The sequence below is a fragment of the Macaca thibetana genome, chromosome 1, assembly GCF_024542745.1.
Source record: "Macaca thibetana thibetana isolate TM-01 chromosome 1, ASM2454274v1, whole genome shotgun sequence".
Classification (NCBI taxonomy): Eukaryota; Metazoa; Chordata; class Mammalia; order Primates; family Cercopithecidae; genus Macaca; species Macaca thibetana.
In genome coordinates this window covers 193286005-193306408 of record NC_065578.1, presented here as the reverse complement: position 1 = coordinate 193306408, position 20404 = coordinate 193286005, and the positions used below count along the sequence as shown (strand labels likewise).

The following is a 20404-nucleotide window of genomic DNA, read 5'->3' as shown; positions in this document are numbered from 1 at the left end:
GCAACTACGAAAAAATATTTCAGTGCTTGCCTAGTGAAGGGGCACAGTTAGACGGACCAAGGGGGAAGACAGGATTATCATGATGTATGAGGAGATTTTGGGAAGATGGATATATTCATTATTTTGATTATAATGATGGCAATGGGTGATTATAAACGTCAAAACATAAAACTGTACACTTTTTTCATTTATTCTGTATCAATTACACCTCAAAGTTGTTTTAAAAAGAAATATATGCATACATACACACAGACTTGAAAAATATATGTTGAAGTATTAACAGAGGTTTGCGGTGGAAGGTCAGACAATAGGTAATTGTATACACACACACTTGCCTGCACCTTCCAAATCTTCTACAATATAAACGTATCTTTCTTGACAACAGGGATACAAACTCACAGGGTGACAACAGGTAATGCGCAGAACCCCAGCAATACTGGCAGCTTGGCACAGGGACCTACTATGCGTGCCTGGGACCTAGTGTGAGAGGCTTTCATTCTGAAGAGAGTGGCTATCACAGAGTTCCAACCAGGACTGCAGTTTCAGAACTGTCAGATCATGCCACTTATCATGAGGAACCAACAGCCTGAATAGTTTTGTGGAAATCTTCACATTTTTCAATGTTGGATCAAATGTTTTCTAAACCTATATAGGCCAAACAACGTATGTCTGAAAAATCTGTGGCAGTCAGTTTTCAGTGGTGGCTTTACCATAATATAAAAATTAGAAAATAGAGTTCTTCCTAACTCTGGCAATGTAGAAAGCAAACTGCTACAAATACGCCAATAATTCTATGTAGGCCTTTCAAAATTTGTTTAAAAATCTGTATTCTTTGGACAAATATAAACTCAATAATCATTACACATTGACCCTCTACTTGGAATTTTTCCCCACTTCGGTGAAGTTCCATACAACACCTTCTACACCGGGTATGTAATGCTGCTCAAAACACATGCCTAGAACAAAATTTAAAATGCCTACCGATCCACAACCATCGTTATATAAGAAACACACGTATAAAGTCTAAAGCTATCTAAAATTGAAGCTTTTCAAAATCTAAAACTGTTTCTGAGAGTAAGAACTAAATCTGCTTTGTAACAAATTCACTGAATTCCTACCTACCTGGCAATATATCTTTCTTAAAAATGACAGAGAAGCAAAAAACAGGACTAAAAAAATGCCAAGTATGGCAACTATGGTAACATTCACCTTTCTACTGGGACTACAAATAAAAAGTTTATGTGGGACCATGAGTAAAAGCAATGATGTTAATCCCTCGATTCTGGAGATGGAGTGCTGGCCAGATGGTCACAACCGCCTGCTGAGTAGGGAGGTTCATGCTTAGCACTTGATCTTGCCATCTTTTCTTGGGCACAGTTAATGTTGTCAGGTACCTAGCCTGGGCCAAAGGGCGGTCAACTCACAAATTAGTCATCAGTCTCATGGCCTGAGTGAAGAGATAAACTGGCCAGATCATTGTCTCCCCCAGGAATTTGAACTAAGAACAATTTTTGCCTATTAGAAGCATAGCTGAAGGTAGAAGGATGCTATGAGGTAGAGTTGGAGCTATGGCAAACCAAAGCCACATGAAGTCAGAAATTTGTCAAGCACAGAGGAAGTCCGTTGGTAGGAAAAATTTAAAAAAGCAAACACTGGGACAGTAGCTTAGTCATACTTAGGGGGCACATTGCTACTATCCATCTCAAGATTACCAGAAGCCCAGCCTCAAACCCAGTTCCACCCAGATACCCTAACATCCCATTGACACGCTTATAACCAGCCCCCTTTCCCTCAGGTAGCTTGAATGGGTCTATGTTCCTTGAAACTAATTGCCATTTCATAGACAGAAACCTCTACTTGGTCTCCAACTCCTGCCTGAAAAGCCAGCCAGACTGGAAGAGTGAGTTACAGAAGTGTTACTTTGAAAGTATCTGAAGCTAGTCTGACCTCCTTCTCTCTCTTAGCCACAAAACACAGCTTTCCAAAATCAACACACAGTAAGAGAAAAGCAGAGAATAAGGGACTGTATGTAAATGAATATCTTCTTGACAGGAAATCATGCTGTTTATTTAGTGTTAATATTAGTCCTCCCGGGAGATAAGACTGCCACCAGGATTCAGGGTCAGCGCTCTGGCTAGATGAATGGCAGTCACCAGAGGCAGAAGAAAGGGACATTTAGTTTACTTAGCTATTTCTAAATAGCGAAATACTTCCTTGTGGGAATACTGACCTTGCAATAGCTATTAACCTTAGATTTTATATGAATTCCACTATAAAGTAATTAACAAAGTTATAAAAGCATTAGGAAGTAGTTAAAATTCATTTTTCTTAGTGTATTTTAGGTCTAAGACTTTAAAAAATATCACTTAAAAATTTAAAAGAGACGACTGAATTTCTTGAGAGAACTGGAAAGGATGCCATTTTCTTGTTTTGAAAGTATGTTAACTTTGACAGGAATCCACTGATACCATCAGTGTAATACTGAGAGTGGTAGGATTATATTCTAGGTCCCCAGTGCAAACTTTATTGGGGGAAAATTAAAAAGGTGTGCTGAGTATTGCAATTTGAGAATGTTTTGACGCAGTAATTCTTCACACTAATACATCTAAAGAGACACAAATACTGTTATATGAACAGTTTTTTTTTGTTTGTTTTTTTGTTTTTTTGGTTTTTTTTTTAAAGAGATAGGGTCTCGTTGTTGTCGCTGGCCTGGAGTGCACTGACGCTATCCTACGTAACCTGGAACTCCTGGTCTCAAGCGACCCGCCCTCCTCAGTCTCCCCAGTTGCTGAGATTACACCATGCCCGCCAGTGCTTTAAAAATGATATTTCAGGCCGGGCGCGGTGGCTCAAGCCTGTAATCCCAGCACTTTGGGAGGCCGAGACGGGCGGATCACGAGGTCAGGAGATCGAGACCATCCTGGCTAACACGGTGAAACCCCCGTCTCTACTAAAAAAATACAAAAATCTAGCCGGGCGAGGTGGCGGGCGCCTGTAGTCCCAGCTACTCGGGAGGCTGAGGCAGGAGAATGGCGTAAACCCGGGAGGCGGAGCTTGCAGTGAGCTGAGATCCGGCCACTGCAGTCCAGCCTGGGCAACAGAGCAAGACTCCGTCTCAAAAAAAAAAAAAAAAAAAAAAAAAAAAAAAAAAAAATGATATTTCAGCAAAAATTGATCTATTGAAATGTAAGAAAAACACTTGGCCTTCCAAATGCTTTCCTGTTGTTTTGAGGAGGGGGAAAACACAAAATCTTGCTCATTAGCTTTGAAATTAAAAAGTCACAAGAAGGTATATCCTAGTATCACAGAATAGGTATTTTGTAGCAGTTAGCATCTCCACTCTATAAAAAAACACCGAGTTGACAGTCTTTGACTTGAATATGCATCATATGCTTCCCTTTAATAATCTCCCTCCACTCTTTTGCCTACTTGGCCAGCACACGAAATTTCTGGACCGCTTGTAGATTAAGAAAACCCTTGTCTAGGTCAAAGGGCAACTCATACACTCAACTAAGAAACCTTTGTGCTCTAGGGAAATATTTCTACCAAATATTTTCTTTTCCCAGCAATTAATCGAGACTCTCTTGGTCCTAGCTCCCTGAGCTTGAAAGTTCCGAAGATAATGGCTTGCACTGTGAGTATTAAGGACGCACTGTACTGGCTGATATTCTGGTACCCAGCGGTAACATTACTCCGGCCCTTCGCTTTCGTCTGTTTCAGGTATACATCCCCTCTGCGGAACTCAGTCCAGCATTGCTAGTTGACAAGCAATACACAATTATGTCTTCATGGACCAAAATAATCATGATTTCAGCTCAAGATATTACATTTTATAAGGACACGGGTCCTTAAAACAGCAGTAACAGTGACCCCCAAAATTCGAGATCCGACTCCGAGAATTTCACATGGATTCCTGAATATGCCCTTCCGAAAAATGTTTCATCTTTATTCTAAACAGAAAGCACTACGCCAAGACAGGAGCCAGCTGGGCCTTGGGGGACCGGGCACTGGTCTTCGATCAAGAATCAGGCCGCCTTCCCGAGGGCGGGCGCGCCCCCAAGAGTCCCCCGGGTTCGGGCACTGCCGCCCCGGGACAGTGACGCGCCCAGCCGAGCACCCTCGCCCTGCTCGCCGCGACCCTGCGGGGTCACTGAGGGGCCGGGACTCGACTCTCGCTTCGCTGGCCCCTCACCTCTTCCACACCTCCCCGCGAGGACCGACTCCGCGGCTGCCTAGGAGAACTCTGACCGCGGGCGCCTCACCCGGCGGGGGTCGCCCGCGAAGCGCAGATTACAGGGCGACCCACAATCAGCAAGGGGAGGCTGCTCCGAAGCGAGGAGCACAGCTCAACCGGCAGCCGGCGCCGCGCCGAGCTCGCTCCTGCGCGGGACCCACAGCGCAGACCCGCGAGCGGGGCGCGCGCCCGCCGCCTCCTCCCAGCCCGGCCCCTTCCCCCACGGCGCAGTCCTGCAAGGACTGGGGGCGCAGCGCAGGGCTCCCTGTTACCTGCGGCAGGGCGGCGGGGGAGGAGGCCGAGGGTCTTGGCTTTGGTCCCCTGTTGGCCCCCGTGTTGACACCAACCACCCCTGCCTGCCTGTAAGGCTGTGGCCACTACACCCACAATCTTCTGGGGGCCGGGTTTCTCCCACACCATAGAGACGGGTCCGGAAACGGGACAGAAGGCCCGCCTTCCTCCCTCCGACGCCACCGCTGAGGCCAACGAACCAGGAACCGAGGTAGAGCGGCCGCACAGGTGAGTCTCAGGCCAGTGCCATCTTGAGTGTGGGCGCTGTGACGTCCCCGCTTTTCACTCACTGCCCTAATGGTCTAGTTAGTCCACCAAGATGTCCCCTTTCTAGACGTTTTTGTCGAATGCTCAAGTTTGTCTTGACTTGAATTTTTAAGCTTTTAACAGCACAGTTTTACTTTCATTTCCGCCCAAATCCAAAATGGCTGCTGGCCACTTGTAACAAATAGTAGAGGTGCAGGGCGGAGAAAAGGAGTACGGGAATTAGCGAGGACTTTCAGCGGAGTGACGTCACTCAACCTGTAGCTTTGATTGGCTAGGCTGCGAGGGCGGAGTCGTGCAGAGCGGCTGAAGCTGGCGGAGGTCCTGGTGATATCGTTTAATCTTTGAGAGGGAGGGTCCTGAATCACACTTTATTACCAAAAAGTAATATTTGAAAATTTTAATATTAATGCAGTAGTCTCCCACCCCTCATGCTTTCTGCAGTGTCAGTTACCTGTGGTCAAACCTTGGTTCAGAAATGTTAAATGGAAAATTCCAGAAATAAACAGTTCTTAAGTTTCAAACCGCCTGCGTTCCAAGTAACCCGATTAAATCTCGGGCCATCCACTGCGTCCCACCCTGGACGCGAATCACCTCTTTGTCCCAGGTAGCCCCGTATCCACCCATTACCCACTCAGTAGCTGCCTTGGTTAACAGATGCACCTGTAGTACAGCCGCGATAATGAGAGAGAACACCAGCTTATGTTCAGGTAACCCTTATTTTACTTAATAATGGCCGTAAAGCACAGGAATTGTGGTGCTGACAGTTTGGATATGCCAAGGAGAAGCCGTAAAGTGCTTCCTTAAATGAAGAGGTGAAAGAAAAAGAATCATATGCTGAGGTTGCCAAAATCTATGATAAGAACAAATTATCCATGAAATTGTGAAGAAGGAAAAAGATTCGTGCTAGTGAACTAAGCACCTGTCATGCACTGTGGCTGTAACTTTTGTAGTTTGAAGTGCAACAGCAAAAGACGGAAAAGGCATTACATTTGTGGGTGGGAGACATGAATAGAAAACGTGTTTCAACTGACCACAGTGTGTTTTGTCAGAAAGTGTTGAGCCTATGGGAAGACTTCAGAAAGGGATCCCCTGAAATTAGGCACACCAAGCCATTTACTGCAAGTAAAGGACAGCTACACAGATTGAGGACTGAAAAAACATAAAAGTAACTGGAGAGGCCACATCTGCTGATGAAGAAGCTCCCACGTGTCTGGCAGAGTTGAAGAAATTGATTAAGGAGAAAGGCTTCCAGGAGATTGATGGAGAAGTTAGGAAAATCATTCAGGTAGCAATGAAACTGCCTTTGCAAAATTATGACTAAGACAGTGAAAGAGATCCAATTTAACCAACTCCATCTTGTCCTTAACCTCCATGCTGTCCTTGTTTATTCCTGGGCGTAGGCTGCACTAACTTTGGGAGGAAATTAGTTTATAATTTACAGTTTGAAACAAAGACAGAACCCTTTCTCAAAACAAACCTCCTTCTTGCCTGGGGTCTAGACTACCAACATTAGCCACAAGATTAGATATTATGGTTTGGGAGTCATGCAGCTGGAGGCCACAAGATTCTGACCCTCCCTAAACTGCTCCTGAGATCCGTTCTTGAGGTGTTTTGCAGATGCTGTACTTGATGGATCAGCTGGCACTACCCAGATGATAAACTGGCCCATCTGATCTTGTGACCCCCACCCAGGAACTGACTCAGCTCAAGAAGACAGTGAAGCCCCATAATCTCATCTCTGACCCAACCAATCAGCACTCCCTGACTTACTGCCCCTCCCCACCCACCAAATTGTCTTTAAAAACTCTGACTGCTGGAGGAGACTGATTTGAGTAATAATAAAACTGGCCCCCACACAGCCGGCTCTGTGTGAATTCTTTCTCTGTTGCAATTCTCCTGTCCTGATAAATTGGCTCTATCTAGGCAGCGGGCAAGGTGAACCTACTGGGAGGTTACAACAAGACAAGTTGGTGAAGTAGGATTTGTCAATATGCTTGATGAAGAGGTGGGAGAACATATCAAAGGCCTCGCTATCCATTCTGAGGACAGGTTTAACCTTCTCATACTAGAATCAGGGCTTAGTCACCCTGGACAGTCTCTAGTTCTCTGCCTCCTCCCACTTCCTCTATGTGGTCAGTCCAGAGATCTGCCTTGTATGACCACCTCTGGTGACCACCTCCCTATCGAACCATCAGGTACAAGCTACTTGCTTCATCCAATTGACCCCTATACCCCACATATACTTTGCAGATATGCCTCAGTAACCACCTCTTAGTCACAGTGGGATGTCAGGGAACTTGAAGCCAGCCAATTAGAATTCTTCAAGAGAAACCTGTTTGGGTAACACCCAGGACCACAGTGAAGGCTTTGGCCCACAAGTCCCTCTCTCTGTCTCGTCCCGCTCCCACTGGTTGAGCATGTGTGTCCCCCTTCCCGTCAGCCCTATGAGGCATGCTGTCCTCTTCTTATGGATCTGTAAGTAATGAAACTGCTTCTGTTATTTCATATGTTTTGTTCACCTCCTCTGTATCTCACCTGATTATGCACCCAAACCCGAGTTGTTTCCTGGTTATGGCTGTCCTAGAGAGTGGCTATCTTGGTTGGAATAAACCAGACATGGGGCAGACAAGAGCCACAAATGTGCCTGCTAATATAAACAAGCTTCCTGTGAGAGGGACCCCTGGTCATGGGTCAGACACCTAGGATTTAGGCCGTCTGCCAGGATAAAGAAGTATGCCATGGAAGCCATACTGTAAATATCCAAGCCCCATCAAGGAAGAGCTAATGTTTATAACCACTCCCAGAAAGAGACCTCAAGACTGAATTAGAAAAGAAATACAACCCATATACTCTAGGTTTACTAGCTCCAACATCCTTTGCCACTCCTCGCCCCCTTCTTCCTTGTTCACCTTCCATAAAGGAGTTAAGAAATCAAAAAGATCACTTTCTGAGCCTACTTTGCCGCTAGGGTGGTCACAAGTTTTGGCCAGTGAGACGCAGCAGAAGTTGGGAGGAGGATAGACAGTGGATTAGGAAAAGTTTTTCCTCCCTGATAAAGGAAATGGCTGTGGGTGTAACAGCAGCAGCCACCCAAGCACCAGGAGACAGCAGGAGAACATGCTGAGGATGTAGATTTGAAAGACAGAAGAGGAATTCTCTTGCCTTTCACACTATCTGTCGAGAGTTCATAACTATGTTTTTCTTCCTTTTACAGGAGAAGTAGAGATGAGTCTCTTCAACCAGTACATGAAATCTTCTGCAGTCAACACAGCTACTTGCTGGCCCACCCTTTTCCCAGTGCCCTCACCTCTGAGTCTCTGCTGGCCTTCCCACCCTGTTCCTTCCTCCCTGATCTTATGTCCAGATGTGTTGAGCTCCAGGGTATCCTCTATAATCATTCATCAACCTAGAGGACTCTATTTCCTTTCATTTTCCCAAGGTGAACCCACTCCTCCAAATATCAATGAGAAGGGAATATTTTGTAGCGAATGGAGTAGGAGAGAGATGGGAGGGAGTTTGACACTCAATGCTTCCCCTCTTCACTATTCATCTACTCACCTATTTGCTTTTGATATCACTCAGGTCTCTGAACAAATGTCACCTGTTCAGACTCTTAAAGATTTGGGGCATTGAAGTCACAGGCTAACTTGTATATTTTTGTCCAACGAAGATGCAAATCTTTCTGTCCAGTGGAAAATATAACCCCAAAGTTTATTCTTATTGCAGTAGAGAGCGTTTCTCATTTTAAAATCTAATCTAGTAATCTTACTTCATTTTATATTTGCATGAGAGTTATAATTATATTTTGAAAATTCTGCTTGAATGCAATTTATCAGAGACAGCTCCCCTGAAAACACTGTCTAAAACAGCACCTTACCTGCCTCTTCCTGTCTTTTGACCTTGCCTTATTTTCCTTGACACCAATGCACATATTTGTTTGTTCAGCATCTCTGTCCCACAGCTAGAACATCAGCCCCCTGAAAACAGGGCTTCCTTCCTTCGTTTCTTTCTTTCCTGCCATATTTCTAGCACATAACACAGTGCCTAGAACATACTAGATACTCAGTAAATATTAAACACACAAATGAATTTACTGAGAGCATGCTGCATGTCCCGGGCACCCTAACTACATCTCTCTGCCTCCCAGCCCTTACCCCACAGAGCCCTCTATAGCTCTGGTTCCAGTTCTGAGTCCCCTGTAGCTGCCCTCTGAGCTCTTTCTGCCTTTCTTATGCACAGCAATCTTGTATTGCCTCACTGATTCCTCAGTCCTCATTTTAAATATGTGTAAGGCCAGGAAAGAAAAGAATCTCCAACAACCTGAATCCGCTGTCCTTAGAATGTGGCTGGTGGGACAGTTAGAAACAAATAGTTTGTTTTCTTAATAGAAATAATTTTTTCATGTCATACTGTTTAAGGCTTAATCTGAATTTTACTTTCAACCAATCCTCTTCTTAATTCAAATCAAAACATGTCAAATCTATTGCATTCAGCTTGACTTTTAGGTATTTTTTAAAAATCTTTTTCATGTTTCTAACTTAGACTCCCAAGTAGACTGTAAGTATTTGGATATATTCCTGGTTCTATAAAAGCCTTACCCAACCAACTTAATTATTTTTTCCAACTTGATTTGAACTAACTTTTTACAAGCTCTACCTAAAAACCAAAAAGAGTAAAAGTTATTCAAGTGATTTCTATTTAATGTTCTACCTCAATAACTCGTGTAATTGCATAATTGCAATTAGAATCTGGAAATGTAAAAGGGGAAACTTGCATTAAGGACAAAGCCTCCTTCAGGCACCTTTCAGATAAATACATATAGCATCCATAGGTAGTGGATACCTTACAGCAAACTGACCTTCACCTCAGCCACTTTGCTTTCTCATTGTTTTTTAGGAACTCTGCATAGATACTGGAAGATTTCTCTAATGAGAAGTATGTGTTTTCTAAGTTCCACCATAACCTTCCACCATAACCTTGCTACCACTACAAAGAGAGAATGAAAGCAAGTCTGAGGTGGGATTCTACACGTTCACACGTTTATTAGCAAGGTTTAAAGACAGACAGTAGAGCTGTTATAGAGACTCAATGAGGTTCCACTTCCTTGTTTAGGAGCTTGGACAGCATCTTCCATGAAAGGTTCATCTGCTGCAGGAAGATGGGACAGTATTCTAATAGCAGATTCGGCTATCCTAATTAGAGTTGGGTGACAAAATCTTTTTGTAATCTTCATATGGCACTGGTTTTGAAATCCTAAATCTAGGGCACCTTTCCGAAGTGTGTAGATTACTAGACTCACTAGTTCTCATACTCTGATCATGTAACGCATGGCAACATTTCTTTTCATTCTGTCCATCTTGAAATTACTCACTTTGGCCATGAAAATTCACTTTTAAACATCCTTAAAGCCACTAGTATTGGACTGAGTTAGAGATAGCTGAAGTGCTTGTAGTATCTGCCCCAGGAGAATAGACGTCTCATTGAAATCTTTCAGATGCTAAAACCCTCTAAGTGTGAATTGCTTCTCAACTTCAAAGTGCACATGAGTCATCTTGGAATCATGCTCCTGGGAGACAGATTTGGGGCAAACAATGTGTGCATTATATATCTACATCTTCTTTAAAATACTTCAGCCTTGAGGGGGATATAGATGTGTTCTAACTTAGATCTGTCCTGTAGGGGCAGTTAATTAATATTTGAAGGCAACATGAGCATCCTCTGGAAGCATGTTAAAAATGCGAAAGCTGAGGCCTCACACTATATTGTCGGAGTCAGAATCTACATTTTAACAGGATCTCTAGGTGATTTGCAGGCACCTTCCTTGCAGGAAGGTTTGAGAATTGCCCTAAATGATCTAAGGCCTCGCTCCTTTGGCCTCACTGCTGTCCTCCTGCTCACTCACTCTGGTCCACCCTCAGTGGCCTCCTTGCTGTCCTGTCAGCATGCCAGGCGAGCTCGTGCCTTAGGACTTCTGCTCTAGCGCTTCCTTCTGCCTGTCCTTCTCTTTTCCCACATGTCCATTTGACTAAGTCTCTTCCTTCTGTTTTTTGTTCAGATCTCATCTTCTCAGTGAAGTCTGATCCACCCTAATTCTACAACTTTTCCCTTTCTTCCTGCTATACTCCTGATGCTTCCTCTCCTGTTTCCTTTTGCTGTTTTCCTCCATAGCACTGGCCATCTTATAAACAGCCATATACTGTATTTTCTAGATTGTAAAAACTATACTTCTTCACATTTTAACATCCCTGAAAGTCAGAAAGCGTTTTACCACAAATGGCATAATATAATTTGTCAATAATTTTTTCTTAGTGGTACGAAATATATTGATGCTCCCTAAATGTGATGGCATCATATATTTGATGAAATATGGCAATTTACTTATATATGATGGCTTTTGGTTTTGAGAGAAAAAAAGTATCTGAGACTTTAAAATAGGCAATCGAGGTTACTGTGGCTTTCTTCCCATGCAATTCTGGATTAAATTCCTATTGACTAGGTTATTTTACTACTTTTTTATTACCTTTCTAGAGGCAGAAGCTAACTTTTTTATTTTCACCCACTGGAGATGTAAATAAGTTTGTCCAGCACAGCAAATCATCTTAATGGTTACAGTTTATTGTCCTGTAAGTCATTAACCCAGCAACCCGAACCTGACATGTCTTTATCAAATTGGCTACATATACACCTATCTTCTCAGCTGCTATTTGGACTAGCTTAAAATCTTACTGATTCCCTCATTAATAAAAACATTAAATAGAGTCTTCGACATGTGTTCATTTTATATTCGCCTGAGAAACCTTATTCTTTTTTTTTTTTTAATTACATTTTAATGGTTTCTTTCTCCCCTGCTAGAATGTTAAGTTTCACAAGGGAAAAAAAATCTATTTTGTTCAATGATCTACCATAAATGCTTAGAACAATGCTTGGAACATTATAGGTGCTCAACAAATGTTTACTGATGAACGAAGGAATGGAAGTATAGAAAAATATACACTAGTCTGTTTACATTCACCATGTAAAGTAGGGAGAGGTTACTTTCTTTATATACCTTTTTATCTGCATATTGTTTTTGTTTGTTTGTTTGTTTAAAAGACAGAGTTCTTGCTCTGTCACCCAGGCTGAAGTACAGTGGTGCAATCATAGCTCATTATAACTTTGAACTCCTGGCCTCAAGCAATCCTCCCATCCCAGCCTCTCAAGCAGCAAGGATTACAGGCATGTGCCACCACACCCAGATACATTTTTAAAATTATTTTTTGTAGAGACGGGGTTTTGCTCTGTTGCTCAGGCTGGTCTTGAACACCTTGCCTCAAGCAACCCTCCTGCTTCGACTTCCCAAAGTGCCGGGATTACACACATGTACTTTTGTAATTTTAAAGATAATTTAATAAAGAGATGAGGAACTGAATGTAAAGTTGTATAAAGGAGGAAAAATAATCTTTCCTTTTCCCTCTCTTAAGTTCATTGTCTGGGGCCCCTATAACAAAGATTGACAAGAGAAAAACAAACAGAAGTTTATTCGTATTTCATATACACATAGGAGATACTCAAGAAATGAGTAATTCTCACAGAGGTGGCTTAGAACTCAGGCATATATAGCATCTTCAACAAAGAAGATTCAACTCTTAGAGGAATAAGACAGAAGAAAGGATGGCAAACCATGGTAAGGCAAATCAATGGGAGTTTTTAATGTAGAGTCTTCTACTGTTGACAGCAGCTGCCTTTAGTGATCAAACTTTGTGTTTCCTAGTGGAGAGGAGAGAAGGGATACTTTTGTAAATTTATATCTTGTTTTGAGGGAAGTGGGAGTAAGAGAGCTTTTTAAAAATATCTGCTTCTTCTCAATTGCCTTCAGCTGAAAATAATCCGTATGCCAAGGAGGCATATTTTGGGCATATTCTAGTCTCCTGCACTTAAATTGAAAGCTTTTGAGTCTTACATCTATAAAACAGTGCCCATAGCCTGTAATTCCTCATATGATAACCATCTTGAGGGTCTTGTGATAGTAGCTCCAAAGCATTGATAGGAAACAGGAGGGGATACGGCATGGTCACGTTTCCTGATAAGGTATAGATGGCAGTTGAGTTAACTTTACAAATTTATGCCAAGAAACAGTAACTTGTGATCTTTAGCTAGTTTCTCAGTCCTCTCCAAACCTGTGCTTTAGTTAAGGACAATATAAAAACGATTTACTCTGTTTCCTTAAAAAACAATAAAAATTCCCTGTTGCTCACTGTGCCATTCCAAGTCTTTCTGAAGGCTGCCATCTCTCCTGAGTCTCTCGCCTCCTCACTGCAAACAGACACCCACCCCAGTCTCAGTTCTACATCAAGGAAGCAGCAGCTAGATCGGGGAACTTAACTGCTTGTGGGACAAAGGGATTCAGTGCAATGTCTGTTCCACCATCAAGAAGTGTATTAAAAATGGGGAAAACAAATCCCAATGATTTTAGACCTCCTCTGAAAATTTTTGCCCTCAATTTTGATACTAGTTTCTTATTATTTTCCTCTTCCCTCACAGCAATTATTTTTTCACCAATCTTTTGAGTTCTTTCATTTACTTTTTTCCCCTAACTTTGCTCTCACTGTATGGAGTATAAATGGAGTTCTTTAGGAACGAATTTATTGATCCAGTGACATTATCAGCAGTAAAAGCCACTATGGTGTGTACAACCAAGTGATGAAGACACCTGTGTTCCCAAAACACAAGGAATAGCACCACTGCTGCCTTCTCACCATTTTTGATATGGGAGATGGGGAGGAAGAGGACATGCTTATTTGTCTTTTTTATCTTCTGCAAGAAATAGGAAAGCAAGAATCCGGTAGTGATGTGCTGAAATCAGGGTAGCCTTAAACCAAGTGTGTCAACAGGGCATTTTAATAATAGGAATTCGGACCAAGAAGGGTAATTAGGAATTACACGAAAGTGTGATTACACTAACAACGTTGTTTTAGAGAGAAAACCTAAAACAGAAATTGGTACCACAAAATTAACTCTCCAGACGAAGGCTGGGCCAGGTGTGCATTTGGTTAGGCCTCAGAGCAGACGTCAGTTCAGGGCACTCTTTCTGCTCCCTGTGATAGTAAACAGACAGTGAAGCCACTTGTCTGCTGGGTAGATGTGTGCACTTGGAGCTTTGCTGTGTCTTCATTTTGAGTACTTCTATTGCCGCCTTAAAAGTTCCTGGACCAATGAATGGCTGAACAAAATGTATTCCAAACAATGGAATATTATTTGGCCATTGGAAGGGATAAAGTTTTCATATGTGCGACAACATGGCTGGTGTGAAAACATTATTTTAAGTGAAAGAATCCAGGCACAAAAAAGCCATACATTGTTTGAGTCCATTTACATGAAAAGTCCAGGTTAGGTAAATCCACACAGAGAGAAAGCAGATACATGGTTGCCGGGGGCTGGGGGTAAGGAGGAATAGGGCATGACTGCTAATGGGTAGGACGTTTCCTTTTGGAGTGATGAAAGTATTCTGGAATTGGATAATGGTGATCGCTGTGCAACCTTGAGAATATACTAAAATCCACTACGTTATATTTTTAGTTTTAAAGTACATCTTAAATGTAAATTTTAGAAAGGCACTTTTATGGTATATGTATTATTTCTCAATTAAAAAAAAAGACCATGCTATGTGTATTAGTGCATTCTTGCTCCGCTATAAAAACATACCTGAGACTAGGTAATTTATAAACAAAAGCTTAATTGGTTTATGGTTCTGTGGGTTGTACAGGCTTAGGCTTCTGCTTCTGGGGAGGCCTCAGGTGACTTAAAATCATGGCAGAAGGCGAGCGGGAAGCAAGCACGTCTTACATGTCAGAAGCAGGAGGAAACGAGTGAAGGGGGAGATCCTACAGACTTTTAAACAGCCAGATTTCGTGAGAGCTCTGTCACAAGACAGCACTAGGGGGATGGCGCTAAATCATTGCAAACCACCTCCATGATCCAGTCACCTCCCACTAGGCCCCACCTCCAACATTGAGGGTCACACTTCAACATGAGATTTGGGTGGGGACACAGAGCCAAACCATATAACTATGTGTACGAGCACATAAACAGGTGCAAGTGAAGGGAGATGAATATCACATTCGTCGAGTCATTAACAGTTGAAACAAAATGGAACTCTATCGACAGCAGGTGCCTTATAACATATTCTATGTCATATTCTGTTATATTCTGTTATTTCTGTCAGGTTTGAGAAAAACTAAAAATTGGGGATACTCATAAAGACATTAGAAATGTTAAAAAATGAAAACAAGTAGCTAGACTTGGTAATTTCAATGAGAAATGATTGATAGGCTCTGATATGGTTTGGCTCTGTGTCCCCACCCAAATCTCATGTCAAATTCTAATTACCAGTGTTGGGGGAGGGACGTGGTGGGAGGTGACTGGATCATAGGGGCGGATTTCTCCTGTGTTCTCCTGGTGATACTGAGTTCTCACAAGATCTGGTTATTTAAAAGCGTGTGTATAGCCCCTACCCCTGCACTCTTTCTTTCCTGCTCCATCATGTGAAGAAGGTGCTTGCTTCCCCTTCGCCCTTCTGCCATGACTTTAAGTTTCCTGAGGATACCCCAGTCACGCTTGCTATACAGCCTGTGGAACTGTGAGTCAATTAAACCTCTTTTCTTCATCAATTACCCAGGTAGTTCTTTCTAGCAGTGTGGGAATGGACTAACACAGGCTCAGCGTCCATTTCTCAACTATTTCACTCCATTTCTGGAGTTTGTATGCACCTTCCAAACCTGTGTGGTTCTCCTTTTCAAAATCACCAAATTAAAACTGATTCCTTTGCAGAGAGTAGCAAGCGGTTGCCAGAAGCTGTGGGGTGGGGGAAACAGGGAGATGCTGGACAAAGGGTATAGACTTTCAGTTTAAGATGACTAAGTTCTGGGGATCTAACATACAACACACTAATTACACTTACTAATACTGCATGGTATACTTGACATTTGGAGATAGTGGATTTTAAGTGGCTTCCCCCTTCCCCACCCCACATACACGCAAATAGTAAATAATTGTGGTGATGATAATCTTTTTTTTTTTTAAAGACAAGGCCTCACTCAGTCACCCAGACTGCAGTGCTGTGGTGTGATCAGGACTCGCAGCAGCCTCAACCTCCCAGATTCGAGCGCTCTTGCTACCTCAGCACCCCTTGCGTTCTCCCCACCCCCAACTAGCTGGGACTGCAGGCATGCACCACCGTGCCCAGACAATTTTTTCTTGAATTTTAGTAGAGACGAAATCTCTTTTTGCTGCCCAGGCTGGTCTCGAACTCCTGGACTCAAGTGATCCCCCCACCTCGGCCTCCCAAAGTGCTAGGATTACAGTTGTGAGCCACCGTGCCTGGCTATGATAATCATTTCATAATGTATCCATATATCAAGTCATCAGGGTGTACACCTTGAATACATACAATTTTTAATCTGTCCATTATATCTCAATAAAGCTGGAAAACAACAACAAGATTCCTTCAGCCCAGGACTGGAAATAAAGAAGCTCTTAGAATGGTGATCATTAAAAAGTCAGGAAACCACAGATGCTGGAGAGGATGTGGAGAAATAGGAACACTTTTACACTGTTGGTGGGACTGTAAACTAGTTCAACTATTGTGGAAGACAGTGTGGTGATTCCTCAAGGATCTAGAACTAGAAATACCATTTGATCCAGCCATCCCATTACTGGGTATATACCCAAAGGATTATAAATCATGCTGCTATAAAGACACATGCACATGTATGTTTATTGAGGCCCTATTCACAATAGCAAAGACTTGGAACCAACTCAAATGTCCATCAGTGATAGACTGGATTAAGAAAATGTGGCACATATACACCATGGAATACTATGCAGCCATAAAAAAGATGAGTTCGCGTCCTTTGTAGGGACATGGATAAAGCTGGAAACCATCATTCTGAGCAAACCATCTCAAGGAGAGAAAACCAAACATCGTGTGTTCTCACTCATAGGTGGGAATTGAACAATGAGATCACTTGGACACAGGGTAGGGAATATCACACACCAGGGCTTTTCGTGGGGTGTGGGGAGAGGGGACGGATAACATTAGGAGAAATACCTGATGTAAATGACGAGTTAATGGGCACGGCACACCAACATGGCACATGTATACATATGTAACAAACCTGCATGTTGTGCACATGTACCCTAGAACTTAAAGTATAATAAAAATAAATAAAAATAACAAACATTTTTTAAAGAATAAAAAGTATTTTTGCTTCTGGTAAAAAACAAAAACAAAAACAAAAAAAATCCTCTGAAAGTTAAGCTAACCAAAAGGTAATGTTTCCTTGACTCACCCTGCTGGAGTTTAAGCCTTAGTGGGCAGCTCCGTGTCCCACCTGGTGCAAGCTGTAATAGATATAATCTAAGGGGTTCAGTTTCATATTCATGTACTAGTGCAGTGCTGATTACACAGCAGACTTGAAACAGCGGTAAATTGTAGAGAAGAAGGAAAAAGAGCTGAACCTGTAAGAACTCACTCATCATTTCTGTCTCATTCTATTGGTAGAAGTGAGATACAAGGGAAGCCCAGTTTCAAAAAGTGAGGAAATAGAGTCCATCTTTTGATGGGAGGAGCTGGAGAATACCATGGTCACCCTTTTAAGTTACATATCTCCTTCTGCCACAATTATTTACATCTCATCCACATGCAAAATATGCTTACCTCGTCTGCCAAAAACCTCCTATTCTTACAGCATTAGGCTCTGGTTTAAAGTGCAGGATCTCATTATCAAAAAATCACATCCACGCATGGATGAAGCTCTTTGGGATGGTCTTCAGGTTCTCCTGTAGTCTGGCTCTTCTTGATCTAGAACCTGTGGACTGAAAGGAGGTACCTGCCCTCTCAAACTCTCCACCCTCACCCAACATACAACAGTGAGATGGACACAATAAGCACAAAGGATACTCGTGTGGAAAAAGAGATGCGTAGTCATCCTGGGTTCACAGCAAATCTGAAATGGTGCCAGGAACATGTGCCAGTTCCCTTTACTCTAGGACCAGGGAATGTTCCTTAGAGCTCATTTTTACTTCCTTTGAATAGTTTCATATTCTGCAATGGTGCTATAATTGTACAAGAGCTAATCCTATAATAAATTCCACTCATAGTGGTTCTGTTTTTCTGATCAAACTCTGACTGATACAAGCTCAATTAAAAAGAGGTACCCCCATTAGTCTCAGAATTTTCTTTAGGGGCATTACTCACTGGATTCTGGATCTTAGATCTGTAGATGATCCCTATTGGGTCAAGAAAGCTTCAGGAGCCATCAGTGGGATTTTGATGTAAGGGATTCATCAATCCTTTACATCAATCCAATACAGTGGAGCTACCCACTGTATCCCTGTATCAGGGGATACAAACAAATTTATACCCTTAGGAAAACAACCACTTTCTATTTAGTTGGAGCTACCTGAGTTGGAAGGCCTTATGGGTCTGGTGCCTACATCATAGCAACAAAGCTTCTAACTATATTTTGGAACAGATTAAACTGCAAACAGTCTAGAGTGATGGCCCAGATCTTGAGCAAATTAAAATAACAATGTTACTTTAAAGAAGGGGCCAAAATATTACACTCACAAGAAGGCGGCATGGCAGACGCTGGGCCTCCACTATTCTGAAGGATGGCTGTGTCAGCTGAGATCAAAAGGGAGCCTGTGAGAAGAGGAAAGTACCCTGGCAGGATTTACAGTGGAAACACAGACTATGAGTGCGTCATGGACAGCAACGCCACCATAACCTGAAATAAAGTTAAATGCTAGGCCCTCTTTCCCACCCACACGCCCTCAGAGAAGAAGGACCAAGCTAATTGGCACAATCTTTTTAGCTCCAGGTTTCAATGCAGACAGTACAGGAAGCCAGGTGCTGGTCATGTAGATGGAAACAAAATGCCTAGATAATTAGTGGAAAACCAGCTTGGGAAAAGTAACTACAGAAAACCCTGCTGATATATGTAGATGCCAACTTGATGAGGGAGAGGTTTATATATATAATAATGAAATAGATGCTCTAACTTGAACCACAAGCCTGTAAAAAGGAAAACTGGGACAATAGGGGTTATTTCCATCATGGAATCTGATAGATTAGGGAATTAAATGAAGAATATATACAACCCCGTGGAGAGAATCTGAGGCAGTTCCGTACTGCATCAAGTAATGATACACAACCAGATGCAGAAGAGGAAAATTACCTTTCAGAAAGGCTTGTGAGGTCACTAATTGCATTCAGTGTTTCTTCTTCTTCCTCTAGCTGATGGGATTCAATGGATATGTTCCCAACCCAAAGAAGCAGCATTGCTAGGAGTTGTCTCTGCAGTGAGGAAATGAGCTTGTCCGATAGGGGAGGATAGCTATTTAGGCTAGAGTAAATACCTTCTATTAGTGTCAAACACTTATTTTGCAGGACTAGAGGCCTGATTACTCAAAGAGAGAGACTTGCATTAAAGAAATGGATGTAGTACAGCTGGGTGCAGTGGCGGGCACCTGTAGTCCCAGCTACTTTGGGAGGTTGAGGCAGGAGAATCGCTTGGACCCAGGAGGTGGAGGTTGCAGTGAGCCAAGATCACGCCACTGCACTCCAGCCTGGGCAACAGAGGGAGACTTCATCTCAAAATAATAATAATAAATAAATAAACAATAAAAAATAAAAAAAGGAAGTAGTGGTGAAGGCAGAAACAGAAATAGGTAATAGGTAACTAAGAGACCAGATGACTCACATCTGGTGAAGATGAACAAGCTAAGAAAAAAAGGCTTAAGATATAATGGACTAAAGTTATATTTACCCTTTGGTGACTATTTTGGCTATGGTGTTACAGTATACTCTTAACCTTATTAGGGATGATGACAATATTTATGACTAGTTGCGCAACTCAACAGCCATTAGTGATGATCACTAGGGCAGCTGGATTTGTATGTACTATATTGTGTGCTTGTAGGTACTCAGGATGGTAGCTTTTGCTGTAGCTGCTTTTAGTTCAACCAATGTATTTGATGTGGAAGCAGAACCCTTGTGTCTTGTTGCCTGAACTACAAACAGTAATTGTAGTTACATTACAACATCAGCATCTGCCACATCTGCTGGAACAAATAATACAGATGTAGTATTTACTGGCACAAGAATTTCATGCTCACGACATCCTCGCTCTCCCACATAACCTGGACAGGAACCTATAACTAAGGTGAATAAACAAGCACACAGCCATTTAAAGAAGCTTCATGTGGGAATTCCTGTGTATTTACTGGCTTCAGATAATGAGGATATACCTACCAGTTAATTTCCTATAAACTAGCAATTCTCAACCCTGGTTGCACATTAAAATCACCTGGCAGAATATTTTTTTAATAATTAAAAAAAATGTGTGTGTCTGTCCAGGGCTGACTTTCAATACATTTCAGCGAGAGAGTTGCTCTGCTACATAGGAAACCCCAAACCCCGATCCAGAAGCAGGTCGTCTCTGAGGGGTTTAGCGCCAGGTTCCCCACGAACGTGCCTTGTGTGAAGGGTGTGGGGGTGGCTGCCTTTCCGGCTGCACCCCATTTCCCAGGACTAGGGGCTCTCTGCACCCGACCCGGTCCAGGCGCATGGTG

At 42.5% G+C, this 20404-nt stretch overlaps 1 protein-coding gene across 4 annotated transcripts in view; it reads right to left on the bottom strand.

Annotated features, from left to right (window-relative positions):
• Nucleotides 1-4734, bottom strand: part of SCYL3 (SCY1 like pseudokinase 3) — an 81243-nt gene extending 76509 nt beyond the window's left edge. For 2 of the 4 annotated variants that reach the window (XR_007724178.1, XM_050783922.1), the window contains exon 1: nt 4507-4734. The gene's annotated coding sequence lies outside the window, so the exon portion shown is untranslated. Of the gene's footprint in view, nt 1-4192; nt 4308-4506 lie in introns of those variants that run through there. The other 2 variants (XM_050783946.1, XM_050783937.1) reach the window with 2 other exon arrangements.
• Between the last annotated feature and the right edge of the window lie 15670 nt (nt 4735-20404).